The sequence below is a fragment of the Vombatus ursinus genome, unplaced genomic scaffold (assembly GCF_900497805.2).
Source record: "Vombatus ursinus unplaced genomic scaffold, bare-nosed wombat genome assembly UNPS02014778.1, whole genome shotgun sequence".
NCBI lineage: Eukaryota > Metazoa > Chordata > Mammalia > Diprotodontia > Vombatidae > Vombatus > Vombatus ursinus.
This window is the reverse complement of record NW_020954556.1, coordinates 26,746,335-26,768,950: the sequence shown is the minus strand read 5'-3', so window position 1 is coordinate 26,768,950 and position 22,616 is coordinate 26,746,335. Positions and strand designations below refer to the sequence as shown.

At 40.6% G+C, this 22,616-nt stretch overlaps 1 protein-coding gene across 2 annotated transcripts in view; it reads right to left on the bottom strand.

The window, feature by feature from the left end:
- Positions 1–3,000, bottom strand: part of VPS54 (VPS54, GARP complex subunit) — a 76,969-nt gene extending 73,969 nt beyond the window's left edge. For both annotated transcript variants that reach the window (XM_027865337.1, XM_027865338.1), the window contains exon 1: positions 2,913–3,000. The gene's annotated coding sequence lies outside the window, so the exon portion shown is untranslated. The remainder of the gene's footprint in view (positions 1–2,912) is intronic.
- Between the last annotated feature and the right edge of the window lie 19,616 nt (positions 3,001–22,616).

Genomic DNA, 22,616 nt, shown 5'->3' with positions numbered 1-22,616 from the left:
AATGCTAGCCCTGAAGTCAGGAAGACTTGAGTTCAAATCCTGTCTCAGGCACTTGTGTGACTTTAGGAAAGCCACTTAACCTCAAGTTTCTTCAACAGTAAAATGGGAATAATAACATCATCTACCTCCCAGAGTTGTTATAAAATAAGATAATATTTATAAGATGCCTGGCACATAGTAGGCACTATATATGCTAGCTATTATTATTCCCTAAATCACAATATCCTGATCCTGTCATATTATCTGTGGAAAAGACAGGAAGACAGTTTCATGACAAATAAAACTTCTTTTCCATAACACCTCTTTCAACCCTCAGAAGATGTAAGGTCCTTTGAGTCAGTCAATTAAGCACCTACTACGTGCCACACACCAAGCAACTGGAATACAAAGAAGGGCAAAAAAGAAGCCCCTGCTCAAAAGGAGCTCAGAGTCTAATGGAGGAGACAACACACAATTAACTAAGTACAAACAAGCTATATATACAAGATAAAGTGGAAATAATCAATAGAAGGAAGTAACTAGAATTACGAGGGGTTGGGGAAAGGCTTCTTACAGAAGAAGGGATTTTAGCTGGGACTCCAAGGAAACCACTAGGTAGTCATGAGAATGGAGAGAACTCTAGGCATGAGGGCCAGCCAGTAAAGATTTCTGGAGTTGGGAGACATCGTCTTGTTCCAGGAAGAAGGCTTCAGTGTTGTTATCACCAGCACCATGCACATAAGTGCTCAATAAAGTTTCGGTGAATTGAACCCTTATAATAGTGAATACCAATAACTGAATGAGTCTTGAAGCAATAATTTTTAATTTTTTCCAGTCCTCCAAACTTCATATTGAAATATGTTGAGAAGTACTGTGTTAATTTGTTCTCACATGTTTCTGAAATGGTACTAATGATTAAAAAAAAATTGCTGCTTATTTCCAAATAAAACAAAAGCTAGCTAACAGTATTTAAGTTAGTCATCTTCAGGGATCAAGAATTTTAAAAATGTCTTTGTTCATATTAGTGACAATAAAAATCAATAACTGATTTCTATATATAGTTTTTTAAAGTTTGCAAAGTATTTTACAACCATTATTTCAATTGAGCATCACAATGACCTTGAGAGAAAGGTATTACAGGCATTATTGTCCTTACCCAGGAAGAAACTGAGGCAAATAGATTTAAATGACTTGCCCAGGGGCACAACAACAAAAAAGTGAGAAGCAGGATACAAACCATATCTTCCATACTCCAAGCCCAACTTTATCCATTATATTATACATCTTCCTTATAACCAATTTTGACATTGATAGAAAGAAATGAGACAAAACAAAAAATAAAAAATTAGTTCTACAAGCAAGATTTCTGATAGTTTCTTAAAATTATAACATTATGTTATATTGACTTATCAGATGACATTAATTTCTCATTCTCATTTTGTTAACATCTCCATAAAAATAAGTCAACATACATGGGTACAGACAGATAACCATTAACTATTTAAAATCTACTCTTTCTACCCAATATTTTGTCACCAGTGAAAAACACTTGAGAAAGAAAAATCTCTCCTTGTTCATGACGGATATAGTATAACAAAATAAGTTGGAGAATCCTTGAAGTTTGTAGTAATAGGAAAACCAGCATTTTTTGTTCTACAAAGAGAACCATGAAAATAATTCTCCTTTTTAAGAAAGAAACCTGCATCCAGAATTTTTATAAGTACACTAGGTTTACAAAAAAATATAATAAATACATGCACACATATAAAAATCACTATAGCATGGATCCAATGTAGTCCATTATGGTAAAGGTACACAAATTTCTAAAAGACACAATTACTAATAACAAAATATACATATACTGAATGAACATTTTCAACAAGACCTACAAGTAGTGATGGATCAATGTAAATTTCCCGACATTTATAAGGAGCTAATTAGAATCTGATTACAGAACAGAGACATTCAAAATAAACAACTCCCATCAGTCCCTTAACAACAACTCAGGAAACATTATTAATCGAAAAGTTGTTCTGCAACTGGGAACTCTAAGACATTAGAAACTTACTCCCGATCCACCATAATCCACAACACAAATTAATCGATCATACACGACACAATGCTCATGATCTAGCTACCCAGCATATATATGGAGGAAAAAATGAAAGCACTTTTTCATGATTCAAATCGATTAGCTTAGTAAGCATTTCTCATTAAGGTGCTCTGAGTTTTACAAATCGTGAATCTGGCAACCAATTTAAAAAAGGAACAAATATTTAAATCAGTTATTTTAAAAGGAAAATTCTGATGAAATGTTTTTAAATCCAGCTGAAAGTTGTTGGGTTGTTTTTTTTTTTATATTTGAAGATTACAGATATGACTCCTTTCTGGTACAGCCAATACACTAAAAATGCCATCACTGTACTCGGCATTGAGGGAATGATAATAAAAGGGGTTCCCCCCATCAGTGGTGGGAGGGGGGTAGGAGGAGCAGGCGGAGGAGGCGGAGGAGGAGGAAGTCCCTCCAGGGTTGCAGCTCTGCAGAGATGAAGGAGGGTCACACCTGGGGACGAAAGGAGGGGAAAGCCCCCCCAAAGCAGGCTAATAACTAGGGTAGGACGGGATGAAGGAGTTCAGGCAGGGCTCGACCCAGAGGGGAGCTAAGCACCAACGGGGTGACGGGAAGCCACAGCCTCTAAACTTTCCCCACGTCCTGGGGCCGGGGGGCGGCGGTCCCGTGCCCAGCAGCCGGGGCTGGGGCTTGGGGCTGTCCCTGCCGGTGACCGCTGCCGGCCCGAGGGACTGAGGGCAGAGTGGCCCAACTGGGCCGGCTCAGGGCCCAAGGTGGGGAAGAGATCCAGCCTCGGCCCTCCCTTCCTGGCCCCCTCCTCCTTTTCCTCCCCCCACCCCAAGCGGGCGGGGAAGGGGGGTACCTGCGGGTCCTGGGCAGCCGCCCCTGGGCTAGGCCTAGCGCATGGCCGGCGCCTCTGGACCTCCACGTCGCCGCTGCCGCTGGGCTCGGGCCGCCGCCGGCTCTCGGTGCCCCGGGAGCCGGGCTCGGGCTCGGGCCTGGGCCCAGCCCTCGCGCCGGCGCTGGCCCGGGCTGCACGCAGAGGGGCAGGCCGGCCCCGGGCCCCGGCTGCGCTCCCGGGTGAGGGGCGGCCGCGGCGGCTCCTTCACGTCTCTGCCGGGCGTCCCGTCAGGCCGCACTTCCCCCCGGGTCCGCAGCGCCGCCTCCGCCGCTGCCGCTGCCGCCGCCGCCTCTCCCACATCCCCGGCCGCCAGAGGAGCTGCAGCTCCCGCCGCCGAGTCGGCCGCCACGACACCCAGCGCGGCCCGCCCCGGCCCGGCCTGGCCCCGGGCTGACGCCGCCGCCGCCGCCGCCTCAGCGACGGCCCCCAGCCCACAATCCACCGCGGCCCCGGCCCCGCCAGCCCGGGCTGAAGGCCGGGGCGGCGAGGGGGGAACGCCCCCAGCACCCCCGCGGGCGGGGAGCCCCCTCCCGAGCTTCCAGGTGTCTTGCCGCGGGCAGGCCGCAGCCGCCGAGCCGCCTCCTCTGATTTCTGACAGTTTGTGAGAATTGTTTGGGGCCCACACATGCCTCCGTTTCTAGGGGTGTCCCCGGGATCTCCCATCTCCCTCCGCGTGGGGTTTAACTGCCCCTGCCTTTCACCCCCCAATTCCCGAGCTGCTTTAAATGCTCCAGAATCACTGGGGGCCCAGGGTTGGGGGATGGCAGCATGTTACACCCCCAAATGTGACATTCCCCCCCCTGCAAAAATATATTAATAATATAATTGCTATTAAATGACCCCCAAAAAAGCTGCTCGAGAGGCCTAGAAGGAAAGAAATACACTTTTCCCTTCTCTCTTCCAGAACTATCCAGACCTTCTCTAGCAAGAGGAGGCCGCCTCCTTCTGTTCCCTCAGTGACCCAGAGATTCCCTTAAAGAGGGGAAGAGACCCCCGGCCGTCCCCGAGCCTCAGAGCCTCGCTGGGCCTTTCTCAGAGAGGCAGGAATGAGTGTCCCAGCTGGCAGCATAGAAAGAAAGCATCTACTCCCAGTGCTGGAATAACGTACCAGATGTAAGATAAATATATCATCCTGAGTATGGGATCATAGATCAAAGAGCAGGAAAGGACTTGTAAGGTCATCTAGTCCGATCCATTCGTTTTACAGTGAAGGACATTGAGGCCCAGAAAAGTGACCTGCCCAAGGTCACCCAAAGTCATTAGTGGCACCGCTTGGATTCTAATTCGGGTCCTGTGACTCCAAGTTCCTCAATCTTTGAACTGCACCAAGCTTGGAAAAGGACAAGTCATCGCTGGAAAAAAAAAAATTTACTTAAAAAAAATGAAACAAATTTTACTTCCTATTACAATCGTTTTGAAAACCGAAGGCAAAAAGTGTTGGAGACAAAAAAATACGTTTTGCCAGAAAAAGGGTAAATAGGCTCTTTGTGACCCGTAGAAGGAGAAAAAATAGGCCCACATTAAAATAGTTAAGAAAATTTTTTAAATTCAACAAATTGCTATGTTTTAGGCACTGGAGAAACAAAAAGCACATTCTTTGTCCTATGGGAACTTAATAGTTTAGTTAATTGGATCAGATATAAATATAATATCATTTCAAATGCATAAAAGAGATGTAACCAAGTGGCTCAGGAGTTTCAAAGGAGACTGACAGTCGCCTTTAATTGGGGGCATGGGGAAAAATCAACAGGCTTTATTAAATACTTCCTATATGTGGGGCACTGTGCTAGACTTTGGGTTTACAAATGCAAAATGAGACAATCTCTGCCCTTAAGGTGCTCACATTCTGCTGTAGAGATGCAACATATTGACAGATACTAAGTACAGGGGATACATGGAACTGGGTACTGGCTATTGAGCCCAGTCCTTAAAAATACCACTCATGTATTGCACATGTATATGGATGTGCCACTCTGCAGAGTACCACTGATGCAATTTAGCAAGTGGAATAGTGATGACTAGTAGTCGAAGTGCCTTGACAGGACTCAGGAACATTCATAGACATTTGTGACAGGTTCCTGTCTACTAACCATGGAGGAGCCTTTTTGATTGCCTGGGAATGCATTCAAAAGGCACTGAGCAAGCAGTTTCTCTTGGTTTGACTCTACTTCTAGGGATTTCCTCCTGGTGGATGGCTTCAGGTAAGAAATGGTTCTAGAAGGGGAGAGGCCTCAGGCTTTCGTCCTCTAAAGCTAAGCATGGTAAGCCTTATTTCTTTGCCTCATTTGTTTTTGTTTTTTTTTTTTGTGGGGGGCAAAAGTATCTGGAGGCTAAGATCTTGTGAGTTTTGACAATTCAAAAGAATTCTCAGTGTGTGGGGGAGGAGTGTGGAAGGGAAAGAACTTGGAATTGAAAATAAAAATAAAAAAAAAAACTTCAAAAGAGCAAGCCATCCAAGGTTAGAGTCTGAGAATTGAGTCCATGCCCAGTTTTGCAACCAGCACATTACGGGTACCCAAAGGAGCATTGAGCAACCTCAAGAGCCAGCCAAGACAATGACTCATCCAGCATATACCACTTTGAGACCTGAACTTGATGGGACCAGTGCTATGCAGAAACTGTGTTAAATCTGAACCCATTCTCCCCAGAGATCAAGGTGGTATAGGGGAGAGTTATCCTGAAATATTGGGGGGGATATCTGTACTTCTGTTCTTACTATATCAAGTAAATCTCCATTTGTGAAAGCAAATTATTGTTGATTAATGGGGGCTCAAGCTGGTAGCATTGGAGAAGTACCTCAACCCCTTGGGGGTACCAGGAGAACTCTGAGGGGTAGATATGGCCACTCTGTGAGAGTGCTCAGACCTGGGGGGGTTCAAGGCAGGCCTTTTGAAGAAAAGGGGAGAGCATTCTAGGCATGGGGGGGTGTCCCTATAAAAGGCATGAAGGTAAGAAATGGAATGTCATGTATGACAAAAGCAAGTAATGAAGCTGCAAGGAATGAGCAGGGTAATATGTGATCAGGTTATAGAGTCTGCAAAGGGCTCCAAATATCAAACTGAGGAGTTTATATTTTATCCTAGAGGCAGTGTGGACTCATTAGTGTTTCTTGAACATGGGAGGGATAAATGTTCAGACTTGATTAGGTCTGAATTAAGTCTGAGAACAATTAGGAAACTATTGCAGTAGTTCAGGCCAAACTTCGTAGAGAAAATGGCTCCTTACCTGGGTCTCAAAGGAAAGCAAGGTTTTGAATAGAGGGATGTTGACAAGACCCCAAATTTTCTTTTATATTCTCAAATTTTGTAGGAGCAAATTTTGGTAGGGACAATACAAGTCAAAGTAAGTCATTTGAGGGGGAGCTACCCTCAAAATTGGATCCACTCCACATAAGCCCAAGTCGGGACTGCTAGATCAAAAATTATATACCATTATTTTATGCGTTTCTTCAGTTATTTTATGTTTCAGTCAAAATGGACTAATAGCTTCTGTCTAGATCCCCACAGATGTGGGTAACAGGGTTCCCATACCCCATTTAAGCACTAAAGAAGAAAAATGTGTGTATTGGATACAAAATAACCTTTATTCCACCTCAGAGAAAATACATAAAATATGTAAAGCACTCACAGAAGCCTATAAATAATCAATTCCATTTTCCTTCTGTGGTGAGTCCCACTGTTCCCCAAGGCCCTATATTCTTCCATGTTTAAAAGTAAGCACCACTAGGTGGCTTTGGACTCCCCTCGGAAAGGAAACAAACAGGATTATTAGTGGAGCAATACCCAATTCTGATGAGTCTCAGTTTTACCCCAGAAATCCATACAGATGTAGCACTTACACACTCTGGACCCAAACTCAAACTGATGGGTTAGGTCCCCAGAAGGCTACTGTCTCCCCTCAGGGTTCTGTGGATAACCCTAACAGGTTGGGGCTGGGGCATATCTTCCTACTATTTCCTTGTGCCTCAATCCAATGTGTTCCTTCCAACATGAATCAATCATTTAGTACCTCCCTAGTATCATCTAACCAATGATTAGTACCCCAATATTGATTTACCTATTGATCTGTACTCAATATCAACCAGTTAATACCAACTAGCTCTTAAAAAGAGTATATTTACTGAGAAAGAATAGCAAGGAGAGAAATATAAACCCATCCTCCCCAGAAGTAGGGCACACTCTCTTTTCTACACCTTGGGCCCTTAAGGAGAGTGGACTCAAACTTAAAGTGGCTTCTATTAAACACCACCCTCACCAGGCTCACTTTTAGGTGTGGCATAGCTGATGGACAAGGTAAATCACCCATGAGTTACAGAACAAGTTTTCTCAATTATGGGATTAATTCAGTGCTAGGCTGAGTCATGCAGGTCACACCTCAGAGCTATGTTTGCTCTTCACTCAACTCATCTGTTGCATCTACCTATACACTACCATGGACTCCAGTTCCTGGGTCTCTGGTGTAGCTCTTCCAACCTTTTGAAACTCACAGGTTTGTGACTAATACTGCAGTCACCTTTGATCAGGGAAAAAAATTACAGACAAAACAAACAAGAACAACAGCACTATGCATTCGTGGCCATGAGGACAGCCCAGGGGGGAGATAAGGTAGCCAAAGTGACTGCTCCTCCACTCACCCAGGGACTTACAGAAGTTCTTCCTCATTTGAAAGCTACCAGGGAGAGAAGTTTTTTTTTGTTTTTTTGGTTTTTTTTTGGTATCCATATCCAGTTCAAGCTTAGCTGCCAACTAAAAGGCTTTTCCTTACCATGCAGTAGAAGGACCAAGAATAGTCATAGAATACCTGCACATGCTCCAAATTGGAGCAGGGCCTCTTCATTACCCCTCATCATGCATTTCTGGAAGCAGGTTCCAAATGTTTATGCAGTGGACAGAGAACAATGTGGAGGCTTCCAGTACTGGATAGGCCCTTCCCCTTACAAAGTCATGTAACCTTTCCATTCCACTGAGGGTTTGGTATCCCCTGAGGGGAAATGCCTTGGAGTTGCTATGATAGGCAACCCCCTTTCCCATCAAGCCTGTAATATACAAATAACTCATGGCAACAGCAAAGAGCAAGTTTCAGGTCTTTTAGTCCCCCGTGTTATGGTCTAGATTCCTTATTGCTCCTCCTGCTGTAAGGCCGTGGGTACAATTCCCTTCTTCTAGAAATTTGGTTTTGCTTAGGAACTCCCCTTCGCTAAATAGATGGAATTTCAGAACTGAATAAGAGATTTCTAGAGAGGCAGCTCTGAGGCCATTATTGCCTGGGAATTTCCTTTCTCTTCCCAGATGGCTAGATGTTGGAATTGCACTGCCCAGGAATTCCTCCTGCATCTCTCCGTAAGGTTCAGGAATTCTCAACATTCTTCCAAAAACCTGGTGTTAGGGAACTCCCACCATAAGGACTACATAGTTCCCTGCTCCATGACTGGCATATGGTTTCAGGTATATGTGCCTCTACCACTGCCCTTCCAAGACTCTGAGTCAGGACCCTCAAAGTCCAGGAATTCTAGGTAGTCCACTATTGCCTTTGACTACTGCCATTTCTACGACTGAGGGGAAGGAGTTGGTCCCACTAGCAACTAAAGGTTAAACTCAGGTCTCTCCTGCAAAAAATTTTGGGTTTTTGCTTTTCTTCAAAGCTGAGAGAAAAAAGTCAAGTTTATGACTGAAAAATTCCCTGTTTAATTCCCACAACAGTGAAACTAGGCTGGAACCAAATTGTGGCCAGTATTAAATGGTAAATGTCTCCTGATTCAGGCCAGTCTCCTACTAATTTAGGTATAATATTAGAACAAAACGAAATGAAACACAGGGTCATTCAACAGTTAACAAAAAGATTTATTTAGCTGTTATCAGAGGACATTCAACAAAGATAGATATTGAGGTCACCTCAAGTTGATTCAGCTGAACAAAGTTTCCTTGCCTCAGATATCCATGTGGATATTTAATGGATCACACTAGCCAAGCATCAGAGAACAGACCTTGAGCTCCTTATGGCTGCTTTCCATTCACGATACAAGAAAGTGATGTCAACAGTTTAAGCCGTTAGAGACCTGAAACAGCCAAGTCTTGAAGATGATTTCAATCTCCTTTAAAGAAAAATTAGCCTAACTTGCCAAGGGAGAGAGGTTAGGATATTGCTTCCACCACACCAAATTAAGCAGTTTACTTCTTTATTCTAAATCTCATCTCTCCTTTTATGTATGTGAGAAACAGCAAGGTGCAGTTGAAAGTATGCTAGCCAACATATCAGGAGAACAAGTCTAAATCCTAGATCTAAAACTACACAATCGAGGGCAAGTTATTTAATCTATCTCAACTTCAGGATGAGCTGAGATTCCATGATTTGTAGGATCATAGATATAGAACTGGAAGAGGTTGGCTCTTCCAGAGGCTGGCTAGTCCAAAAATGGGGACAATAGTCCAATTCGATAAACATTTATTAAGCCCTTTATCTACTGTACCACCTCACTGCTGTGTTGATGTCTGTCCCTGTATCCGTTTTTTCATTGTTAATAGTTTATTTGAATAGGTCAAATTACAGTTGCCTTAATTGCGTGCCATGCTTTCTCAATTTTATTCCTTCTCTTAATTGGGTATTGAATTTAATCTTTGCTATAGCAAGTCAGTGGTCTGCTTGTACACAGCTGAACTGGAAATGACTGCCACATTAGTAACCAGTTATTTCTTGTTAGAATATAATCAGTTTCTTTTTTTGTGCTATTGTGTACTTACCCATGTAGAACATCCCATTCTCCCCTTAAAGAATTCATAATATATAGGTGAGAATATTCTATGAAATCCACAAGCCTTTAATCTCTCTTGCTTTTTCACTTCTGAATCATGGGTATTCCCCAAGCCTCTGTCTTATGTCTTCTTCCTTTCCCTCTTTACTTAGTCTTTAGATGATATCAGTTCCCATTAGTTATTATCTCTAAGTAAATGACATCCAGATCTGTATATCTAACCCTGTTTTCTTTGCTGAGCTATAGTCCCACATCATCAATTACATATTAGACATGTCTATTTTGATGTCCCATAGACATTTCAAACTCAATGTATCTGAAACAATTCATTATTTTTCCTCAAAAATTTCCACTCCTCTTTCTAACTTCCCTATTTCAGTCAAGTATATCACTATCTTTTTAGTTATTCAGATTCATACCTTTGATGTCATCCTTAACTCTTTGCTTGAATTGCTTCCATTTGAATTGTCTTAGGAAGATTCTGAAGATCACCTGGTGAGATATTTCTCGAGCTGAACTGCTGGACATTCAAACTCAAACAAGCATTCAAAAAGTTGCAGAGAGCTCAATTCCAGTGGGCTGGTCATGTAGCCCAAATGTCAAATGTACATTTACCTAAAAGACTGTTTTACAGAGAACTCATACAAGACAAGTGTTCACAAGCAGATCAGAAATGGTATAAGGACACTCTCAAGGTCTCTCTGGAGAACTTTAGTACTGATTGTGAGGCATGGGAGACTCTGGCACAGGATTGCCAACAGGATTGGCAACAGGAAGACAGGCAGCAATATCTCCTGTGAGTCTTTTCTTCTCCAGCAAACATGTATGCATCAAAAAGGTGCTGTGCTCTATGAGCAGAGCAGAATTGCAGTAGCACAAAGGAAATGTGAGATGTACAAATTTAGAGACATCTCCATCCCAAATGTTCAAATGGACTATTTGTGCCTGGCCAATGGTAGAGCCTTCTCTGAGTTTGTATTGGACTGATCAGCCACAATCAAACACACTATACCTTACCAACATTGTGATGTCATTTGTCCTCCTCAAGTATGAAGGACAAACAGCAACTCTTTGCTCTCACTCACCCTTCATATCCAGCCAACTGCCACCTCTTATTAATACTAATATTAATACATTAATAACATGTAACTAATACAAAACATCTCTCCTATCCATTTCCATCTCTTCACTCACAGAGCCGCCACCCAATTCAGACCCTCATTATCTCTCTCCTGAACTATTATTTTGACAGCTTCTTAATTAGAGTCCTTGTGTCCAATCTCTCTCCTCTCCAAATCATCCTTCACAAAACTGCCAAAATGACATTCCTATAGCATATAACCACATCAATCAAAATGTTCAAGTGGCTCCTTGAATTCCTTGCCTGTAGGATAGAAATACTAACTCCTCTATTTTTCATTTAAAGCTCTTTAAAATCTAGCTTCAATCTGTCTTTACAGATTATACACACAAGAGCATACACACACACACGACCAACACACTTCCCATTCCAGTAAGACTTGCTTACGTAACTCTTCTCTGTATATAACATCTCATCTTTCACCTCTATTCCTTTGCACAGACTGTGCCCCAAACCTAGTATGCACTCTCTCCTTACTCTTAGAATATCTAACTTCCTTCAAGACTCAAGTCAAGTATTACCTTCTATACTGGGTCTTTTCTGATCTCCAAGTTGTTAGTGTCTCTCCCCACCATCTCCCCATGACCACACCAAAGTATTTTGTAATTATTTTGCATATATATATTTTATTGATTTATCCTTTTATATGTCATTTCCCTTCATTAGAATGTGAGCTCCTTGAGAAAAAGGACTGCTTTATTTTGGTTCTTGTAACTAATGCACCTAGTACTACCTTGAACAGTGCCTGCTCAAAGATGTTTAAAAAATGCTAGTTGAATGAATGAATGAACATATACTCCAACATGTTTTTGTTCCCTTCCCTATTTCTACCTTTTCATTGAAATCACCAGATATTAAAGAATATGTTTTTTTAGTTTGGAAGATCTTATCTAGCTCTTCATAAAATTTCTTTATTATTGCTATCACAGATATTGATACAAAAGCTTCAGTTATCTTCATGGTGGTCAGTCTTATCATGAGCACTACAATACACGATGATCAAGTGTCCCACGAAGTGATGTTTCACAAATTCACAAAATTGGGGCAGCTAGGTGGCACAGTGGATAGAGCATCGGCCCTGGAGTCCAGAGGACCTGAGTTCAAATCCGGCCTCAGACACATAATACTCACTAGCTGTGTGACTCTGGGCAAGTCACTTAACCCCAATTGCATCAACAAAACTAAATAAATAATTAAATAAATGAAAACAAATTCACCAAATTTCAGAGTTAGAAGGATCTCAGGAGTCATCTAGTCTAACTACATCTGAAGAAGATAAGTCATCGTCCAGCCTTTGCTCAAAGACCTCCCACGACCTCATAAGGCAGCCCATTCCATTTTCCCATAGCTTGGATGTTAGTCAGTTTTCCCTTACATTCCCTCTTTGCCACACCCACATATTTATCCTAGTTCTGCCTTCTGAGGCCAAGTAAAACAAATTTTAATCCCTCTTCCACATGGCAGCTTTTCAAGAACAGGAAGACAGGCAGCTATATCTCCTGTGAGTCTTTTCTTCTCCAGCCAAATGGCTCATCTTCTTCAACTAATCCTCATATGGTACAAACTCAAGGCTTTTTGCTATCTTAGTTGCCCTCTTTAGGACACTCTCCAGCCTAATATCCTTCTTAACCTGTGGTGTCCAGTATTGAACGCAATTCTGCAATTGTGATCTGATCAGGGCAAAGAACAGACAAACTATCTCATTATTCTTGTGTAAAGTTTGGTGTGTGAGTGCTATTTTGTTTTGCCCATATAAGTTAGGTGTGTCCACATGGATCTGTCTAGATGTGGCTTTCAGGGAGTCAAGAATAGATATTTCTAGCATCTCCTCCTCATACCCATCTCTAAGAAAGACTTTGATTCCTGCCAGGAGGGAAAGCAGAAACTTGGGGCCATACATTGGCCACTCTATTCTCCTCAGATAAAGGGAGTGCTGGGATAGAATTATATCTAAATTATAGCTCCCTTAAATATGGTTAGTCTAGGGGAAGTAATTTTTAGGTTTAAGTTATACTCCTGATTGCTATCCCTTAATGGGAAAAAAAAAGGTCCCTAAACTACACATCTGAGGCTTAACTTCATTTCCACCAAATGCCAGTTCTGCAATGAACACACATAGCAAATAGCAAAGTAAGTCCATTTATACAGATCAACAGCAAAACAGAAATCAGAGAAAGAATACATATGAGAATATATTAGACGATACAGAAAGTTGATGACCTTTTCCTTTGGAAGCGCGAGAACAACTCGACCCAGAAAAAGTCCCAAATTTTACACCAGGGGAAATTCCCCAAATTCTGTAGTGTAGCACACTGGGTAGAGGGCCAGGATAGCTACTGCCAGCTCCTCTCCATGTCAACTTCTTCCCAGAGTCTTTCCCTCCTTTCAGGGACTTGAAAACTGATCTCTCAAAGCTGGAAACCAGAAGAGCCCAGATCTACCTTCTCTCAGACTCTCCATAATTCTATTCACCCCTTACTCAGGCAAAGGGCATTGAATAATCAATCTCCACCAATAAAGAGGGAGTCTCATGCAACTGGCCCTTTGAACCAAAGGTTACACCTGGAAACCATACCTCTGTTAATGCAATTGTAAATTTTATTAGTTATTTTGGCTGCCTTATCCATTGTTGGTTCATGTTAAGATTACAGTCCATTAAATATTTTTTAGGCAACATCCTATTTAACCATATCTCTCTCTTGTTGTAGTTGTAAAGTTCATTTCTTGGACCCAAGTGTAAGACTTTAAATGTCACTTTTAAATTTCATTTTGTTGGTCTCAGATCAATTTCCTAACCTATCAACATCTTTTTTAATCCTGGCCATCATTTGGTGGGTTAGTTATCCCCCTCCTAGTTTTTTATCATCTGGGAGTGCAATAAGAATGTTATTTATACCTTTATCAGAGTCATTAATGAAAATATTAAACAGCAGAGGTTCTCACACAGATGGCTGGAGAGCACCTTCCAAGGCAATATTTAACCATTAATGACTGATCTTAGAGTTTGCCCATTCAATCAATTTCAAATCCATCTAACTGCATCCTCATGTAGCCTCCACCTCTTTGTCTTTTCCTAAAAGAATAGCATGAGATAATATATATGATATGATTGTGTCAACAGCATTCTTTAAAAAAAAAATCTCGTAACCCTATCAACAAAGAAAAAAAGGTTTGTTTGGTATGGCCTGTTTTTGATGAAGTCATGATGGTTTTTTGTGATCACTACTTTCTTTTCTAGATGTTCACAAGCCCTCTCCTTAATAACACATTCTAAAATTCTCCCAGGAATTAAAATAAAGTTCACTGGCCTATAGTTTTTAGATCTATTCTTTTCCTCTTTTTGGAAATTGAGATAACATCTGCCCCTTTCCAGTCCTATAGCACCCTTTCTGTTCTCCGTATTTTTTCAGATATCATTGACAGTGACTCAGAATTCCCATCTTCTTTTTCTTTCAGAACACAATTGTAGTTAATCTGGGTCCTGAGACCTGAATTCGTAAAGGGCAAGTTTGTGCTGTCTTACTGTCTCCTTATTTATCTTGGATATTGACTCCCTGTTAGTCATTTTTGTTCAGTCCTTTCCAGCCCAAAGGTCATTCTACTTGGCAAAGAAACACAAACATAGTCATTGAGCAGCTCTGCTGGTCCATCTGGAATGCTCATCTTCTACCTTCTCCCTTTTTTTTTAGGTAATTGGGGTTAAGTTACTTGCCCAGGGTCAAATGTTTGGCCTGAGGCCGGATTTGAACTCAGATCCTCCTTACTTCAGGGTTGGGACTTTATCCACTGTGCCACTTAGCTGCCCCTTCCATGCTTCTATGTATTTATCATATACATCATTTCTTATAATGCAGCAATATTCCATTACATCCTTATGCCACAATTTGTTTAGATATTCCCTAATCAATGGACAACTACTTTGTCTCCAATTCTTAGCCATCATAGGAAGTGCTACTATAAACATTTCATAGTTGTATAAAAACTTGTTTTTTATAGGTGTCATCCTTGACTCCTCACGCTGGTTCACTTCCCATATCCAATCTGTTACCAAAAGTCTGTCATTTCTACTTTTATAACATCTCTTGTATATGGCCTTTCCTCTGACCCTATTGCCCCACTGGTGCAGGCCTTCCTTGGGGTTTAATCACAGTAATAGAGTATCTGGTTCAAAAGATATGGACATTTTAGTCACTTTATTTGCAGAATTCCAAATTGCTTTCCAGAATGGTTGTACAATTTCACAACTCAACCAACAATGTATTAGTGTGCCTATCTTCCCACAGCCCTAATAGCATTGTCATTTTTTGTCATTTTCACCAATTTACAGGGTGTGAAGTGAGCCAATAAACATTTAAGTACTTACTGTGTGCCAAGCACATTGCTAAGCACTGGGAATAAAAAGAAAAAAAGACAAACATTAATCTCAAAGCACTCACAGACTAATTAATAGAGGAGATGACATGCAAACAATTATGTACACACAAGAATGTAAACTGAACAAACTGGAGGTAATCAGCATAGGGAAGGCACTAGCATTAAGAGGAAAGAGGGAAAGTTTCTTATAGATGGTAAGACTTTAGCTGAGATTTGAAGGAAGCCAGGAAAGCCAGAAGGCAGAGATGAGAAGGAGAGAATTCTAGGCATGAACAGCCAGTAAAAATGCCAGGAGTCGCAAGATGGAGTGTATTGTGGAAGGAGCAGCATGGAGGCCAATGTCACTGGATCACAGAGTGGGAGTAGTGAGGTCAGGGTGGGGAGGTGAGGCATGAATAAGATGTAAGAAGACTGGAGAGATAGGAAGGGACCAGGTTATGAAGGGCTTTAAAAGTCAAACGGGATTTTCATATTTGGTCCTGGAGTTGAGTCACTGGAGTTGACTGAGTAGGGAATTGACATGTTTAGATATACATTATAGGAAGATCAATTTGACAGTTGAGTGTAGGATGGGTTAGACTAGGAAGATACTTGTGGCAGGGAGACCAGTAGGCCGTTCCAATAGTGCAACATGAGATAATAAAGGCCTGTACAAGGAGGGCAATAGGGTCAGAGGAAAGAAGAGGTTATAAAAGTAGAAATGACAGGTCTTTGGTAACAGATCAGATATAGGAAATGAACCAATGTGAGGAGTAAAGGATGACACCTAGGATGTGAGCCTGGGTGGCAGGGAGGATAATGGTACTCTTGACAATAACAGGAAAGTTAAGAAGAGAGGAGGGTTTGGGGGAGACAGATGTGAAGACAGACAGATACTGTCAGGAGGCATCTGGGAGATGTGAGATGAGGAAGAGAGGAGAAGAGGAATCTCTTGGTGATTGACCTCATTTTTTCAATGAAATATGAACCGAGGTTTTCATTTGAGAGTTTGGGGGGAGGGCAGTTATGGGAGGGTTTGAGGAGGCTAAAAAGGTGGTTAGTGGGATAGTGAGACAATTAGGAGGTATAAAAGGATTGCCTTGCCGCAGTGAGGGCCTAGCTGAGATTACAAAACATACATCTGTAGTGAATCTAATCATTATGGTTTTGTGATTTTTCCCTAAGTAAAAAACACAGCATTTAAGTTGTCAACAAAGTAGCCTGTTGCCTAGGCAGCCAGGCTTCCAGACCCATTTATCCAGAGCTTGAAATTCTTCCAGCTCTCCTTCCTCCCTCCCACGCCCTCAAGTTCTTTCACTGTTTTCCCCTAGAACTCTTATGTGGGTCTCTCTATATATAGAGTTACTACTGTGACTTCTCCAACTGCAAGCAAACTGGAAAGGACAGGCCACAAGCTGCAGCTAGGGGGCAAAAGCTGGGGGACAGAGAAGTCTCAGGGTATGAGAAGGCATTTTGAGGTACACTGAGCAAAATTTGCTGGGCATTTTTAAAAATTTAAAATTTTTATTTTCAATTTAAAATTTTCTCTCTCCTTCTACCCCTCCTCCACCTATTGAGAAGGCAAGAAATATGATAACCATTATACATATAAAATCATGCAAACACTTCCATGTTAGCCACAATTCTGGGGGTGGGGAGAGAGGAGGCAAGAAAGATAAAAAAAAATATGCTTCAATCTGTGTTCAGAGTCCATCAGGTTTCTCTCTGGAGGTGGATAGCATTTTTTCATCATGAGTCCTTTGGAATTGTCATGGATCATTGTATTGTTCAGAGTGGCTAACTCTTTCACAGTTGATCACCATTTTTGTATTGCTAGTATTGTGAACAATGTTCTCCTAGTTCTACTCACTTTATTTTGCATCAGTTCATGGAGGTATTCCCAGGTTTTTCTGAAACCATATCTTTCATCATTTCTTACAGCACAGAAAAGTAGTATTCCACCACAAGCACGCACATCTTATTCAGCCATTCCCCAATTGATGGGCAACCCCTCAGTTTCCTATTCTTTTCTCATGAAATTCTAATTTGCTAAAGCACACTCTTTGAGAACCACATATATAATAATACTGTAGTAGTAGTAGATGAAAGACCATAAATTCTGGCCCAGGAGCAATCAAGACAAGACTAAAGATAAAAGCTTGGAACCTGAACCAGGAGCACGCCAGCCTCAGAGATTAGAACTATGACTAGAGTTAGGCCAGAAATGCAGCAGCCTGTGGAGCAGGAAACTAGAACCAGGCACTAAGGGACACTTTTAAATAGGCATCCTACTGCTCATATAGGAAATGCCAGAAAATTCAATTCTCTATAGAATATAGGCTTTTATTTTGTATGTTACAGTGAAAACACAAAATGAACAGCAACATTCCTTTGAAAGTGCCCAACAGTGAAAGAGAATAGGCTTTATCAAAAATCTCTTTGTCTATCTAATGCTGCCCAAGAAAAACAAGCTAATGCAAAAATTTGTTTAAAGTAATGCTTTGTGGCAATGTATTTTGTACATGGTACCAAAAACAACTTCAGAGTTTAGTGGACTATAATGTGTACAGACAACTGTCTGGCAGTGAAATTGCCTTTTTTAATGGAGAAAGTTACTGATATTTTTCACCTGTGAAAAATGTTAACCTAATTTTTTTCATGAATATGTAAGCACAATAGGTGTCAGCATCATTTTTAATAGGTGAGATAATTAAATACCACTGATTACCCCTTGGCACTATTAGAATTTAAATTTCTCAAAGGATAATATAAAAACAATAGCATTTATATAGCGATTCTAGGTTTTCAAAGCCTTGCTTTACCAATATCTCATTTTATCCTCAAAACAATCCCAAGAGGTAGGAACTATTATTATCCTCATTTTATAGATGAGGAAACTAAGGCAGACATTGAGTGACATGCCCAGAATCACACAGTATCTATGGTGAAATTTGAACTCGGGTATACCTGAGACTACAGGTCCAGCACTCTATCCAGCTGGAAGGAATCTTAGAAGCTATCTGACAGTGGACAGAGCCCTGGCCCTGGAGTCAGGAGGACCTGAGTTCACATGCAACCTCAGGCATGTAACACTTACTAGCTGTGTGACTCTGGGCAAGTCGCTTAACCCCAATTGACTAGCCAAAAGAAAGAAACGAAGAAGAAGAAGCTCTGTCATCCGGCCCCACTCATTTTGCATGAGGAATCTGAGTCTTAAAGATGTTAAGTGACTTACTTGTGCTTAGATGCATTGTTCATGTCAGAGAACCTAGGTCTTTTTGACTCCAAGTCTAGAACTGTATTTTCATATTTGTCTTTGCATCCTGGGCACCTAGCACAGTACATTACATATCACAAGCACTTAATAAATGCTCACTGAATTCAATTTAGATGAACCTTTACAACAAGGTTGGCAATAAATTGAAATTTTGTTGGCGGTCAAATAATGAATAGTATTTCTATCCATAGACTTCTTTGGGAACTAAGAAGAGGGAAGCACTAAGTCAAGAGTGGACCATATTTATGCAAAATTTTTGCTTTCTGAATTATTTATAAAGTCAGCAAAGAGAGAGAAATATGATCCTTTTTTTCTTTTATGTCACTAGATATACATTCTGGAGTTCTAAGTGCTGCAAAAAAATGACTGTAGGGTGCTGAATTTAGACCATATTAAGCAGAAAGAGGAAGAAACATTAGCTTTCATACTAACAGCCAAAATGGTTGACTATGTAGATGAAGAACTTCATAGAAAGATAAAATCCATTTATAATACAAAGACTTTAAGAACAAATAAACACTTTAAAAGTTTCACTTCAAACAGACATTTCTGAAGTACTGAAGCCCTTTGTTTAAATGCCCATTAATAAAAAATACTGACTTTAGAGGCCAGCCAGCCACAGATAATTATATGTAAATCTTAATACTCTACTAAACTTATATGATGCTTCATTATGGGCAATATTCATAAGTAAGGTATATTGTTTACACCTACACTATTCAAAATGTAGATTTCACGATAAGGCATGATGGTGCTGCTTCATAGGTTACTGATTTGCCAAGCAACTTTTAATGTAAATTTTAGTAAGAGATTGGAATAAATATATACATATACATATATAATATACACATATGTAGAGAAACAATTTTCATTTTTCCTTCCTTGTGTTCTCTTGGCAGACAAAACACTATACCAGCAAATCCCCAAAAAGGATATTCTGATTGAAAAACTTACATAGAAAGGCATGAAAATTTGTCAGATTATGGCACTAATTTTTTCAGAGGAGAAGTAAATGGAAAATGGAAGAAAATACCTCTTATTCTTAATAGAATTCAACAACAAAACCAGAAAAGAAAAAAAAATGATAGCAAATTCTTCAATGTATTTTGCAGGACATCCTTGTTTGTGAACAAAAACAAACATACCAACAAACAACTTGACTCTTAGGCACACATTGCTCCTACTTCTATGCTAGAGCAAGGCAGGAGAAACCTAATCTCCCTTTAACATGACTAGCCTTCAGATATTTGAAGGCTATTATTATCTATCATATTTCTTCTCAAGTCTCTTCTGCTAGCTAACCATCCCTTTAACCAATTCTTGTATGGTATGATCACCAGTCAATAACTTTTTGGATCTGAACTTTTTCATTCAATGTGATAGCTATCTCTTTTAGCTTCATACCATGAAGAAACTTAACATGATTTAATCCAAATGATTGATTAAAAAAAAAATGTTGACCAGCAGAGAGCCCAGGACCTATTAACTTGGTCAATCCATAGCAAACTTCACAAGTCCACACTGAAACATAATGACCACTCTTTGATTCTGGTTATTAAACCAGTTCTTATTATTTTCCTATCTAGTCCACATCACTCTTGTCCACAAAATTAGCATGAGTCTCTTTCACATGCTTTGTTGAAATCAAAGTAATGATATCAGTAGCATATTGTATCTATTATGTGCCAGTCACCATGCTAAGAGCTTTACAAATATTATCTCATTTGATACTTACAGCAACCTTGAGAGGTAGGTGATATTATTATTCCCATTTTACAGTTGAAGAAACTGAGGCAAAGAGAGACTTGTCCAGGGTCACATAGTGGCTGAGGCCATATTTGAACTAAGGTCTTCCTACCTCAGCCCAGTACTCTATCCACTGTGCTACAGTGTTGTTCTAGTTACCCTGTTAGAAGTAGAAATGAGATAAGTATTAATAAAATGATTTTGATGAAACCATGCTTACACTTAGTAATCACTGCTCACAAAACGTTGATAAGAAGCTCAAGAATTTTGCCAGGAATTGAAGTCACACTAATGTGAGAAATGTGGTTCAGTCACTTCTTGGTAGGGTTAGGGTTTTAGCCCAACTCACTGCTCTCCTAGAAACATAACATGCAAAGTTCCGTCCTCTCTTAAGAAACAAAACAAACTGAAGTGAGCAAAGGGACGTTTATTTATTTATGCTTTTTGTAATAAAGAAAGTCCCCAAAAGAAAGAAGGGACACACACACACACACACCCCTACAGAGACCAGAGGAAGACTTTTATGCAGTTAGTTCCTTCTTGTCCCTTGTCCCTCCCTTCAGAAGATTGGTCCCTGCTCTCCCGGGTTACAATCTTCCTGATGCACCCATTTCATAACATGTCCCTCCTCCCGCTAACATCTGAAATGTGCCTAGTTCTGTGCTATTGCTCCCCTCTGGGCAGAGAAGTTAGTATTAATGAGCCTATTACACGTGCACACTCTAAGTAAAGCTTAACCTTTGTCCTACTTCCAGCCTTTTTAACTAAACAACCACTTTATCCCCTTTTAGCTGGTTCTACAACCTCTGACCTAAAGCTAACTTTTCTCTCAATATCCTTATATGGAAATATAATCATTTCTTACCTCTCACACTAATTGTCCTGTAGTTTGTAGACAATCTGCTTCCCTTTTTTGAAATTTGAAACCAATTTTGCATTTCTCCAGTCCTTACCCAGTCTCCAAAATGGTTCAAAGATCACTGGCAATGAAACAGCAGACCCATCTGCCAGTTTTTTCAGAGTTTGGGTTGTGTAGTGAATAGAATGCTGGAGCTAGGAAGAGCTGGGTTTGAATTCGATCTCACACACGTATATTGTGTGAGATGGGTGATTTACTTCACTCCTTTCAGCCTCAGTTTCTTTGCATATGCCAGCCTCATAGGAACTTTCCTTTGGTGTATTATCTTCACCTATTAGACTATAAGTTCCTTGAGGTCAGGGATTATCTTTCCCTGTTCTTTTATCCCCAGTACTGGCACATAATAGATACTTAATACATATTAATTGAATTGAATTGATCAGAGTTGTAGTAAGGCTTAAATAAGATAATACATGTAAAGTGCTTTGCAAAATCTTAAAATCTGGGGTGTATAAAAGAAAAGAGGAGGAGGAGGAAGAGGAAGAAGAGGAGGAGGAGGAGGAAGAGGAGGAAATCTAGGCTGTATAAATGTCATATATTAGTATTATCCTAGGATGTGATTCCTCCAGTTCTGAGGACTTCAAATTAATGAGAGCAACTAGATACACCTTTGCTATTACTTCTCATGTCTTTGTTTTCAACTTTTAACTAGTTTTCTCTTCTCCCCAATCCAAAAATCATTCTCCTTGGCAAAGAAAACAGAAGCAAAATTATGGGTGAGTAACTCAACCTTCTTCTCCTTGGTAATTATCTCATTCAATGCAAGCAGCAGAACTCTCCCCTTTTTGACCCTTATAATATCTCTAACATAGCTCAAAATAAAAGAGTCCTTTTAGATTCTTAGTACTTCTGCTTTCTCTCCCTCCACTCTGTCAGAGTCAGCGAAGAAGTTTGAGAGACCCACATCACTGAGGCTATTTTAGAGTTTTTCTTTATTTTATGGGTTGCCATAGCAAAAAAAAAAAAGAAAAAAAGTTTTTCTAGTGGCCAACCTACTGATGATGAGCCTTTCTGTACTAAGCTAGTCCTAAGAAAAAAAGGTACAGGTAGTCACTAAGATCATACTTGAAGCCTTTTCAGCACAGTTGGAATCTTTCAGAAATTGAGATTCACTAGTACATATTTTGAGAGTAAGGGGTCACCTCAATATCCTAATGAGGAATAATATGCAGGTGCTACTATGAAGCAAAGGTGATGAAGTACATGCTTTTAAGCAAAAAATTTCTCCAGAATTTGGTGGAGCTGAATACTCCCAGATTTCCCCTTTCTCCTCCCACTGGACAGCCCATGGGTGTAAACTTTCCTTTGGTGCCTTCCTTTACTCCACCCACTCTGCTCATCAAAGGTTGAGGTCTTTCTGAGACTGCCTTATTCAAAGTGTCCTTACCCAGGCTACAATAAAGAATTCACCCTCTAGATTAGAGGTGAAATGACTCTTGATCAATCAATCAATAAACATGTATTAAGTGCCTACTATATGC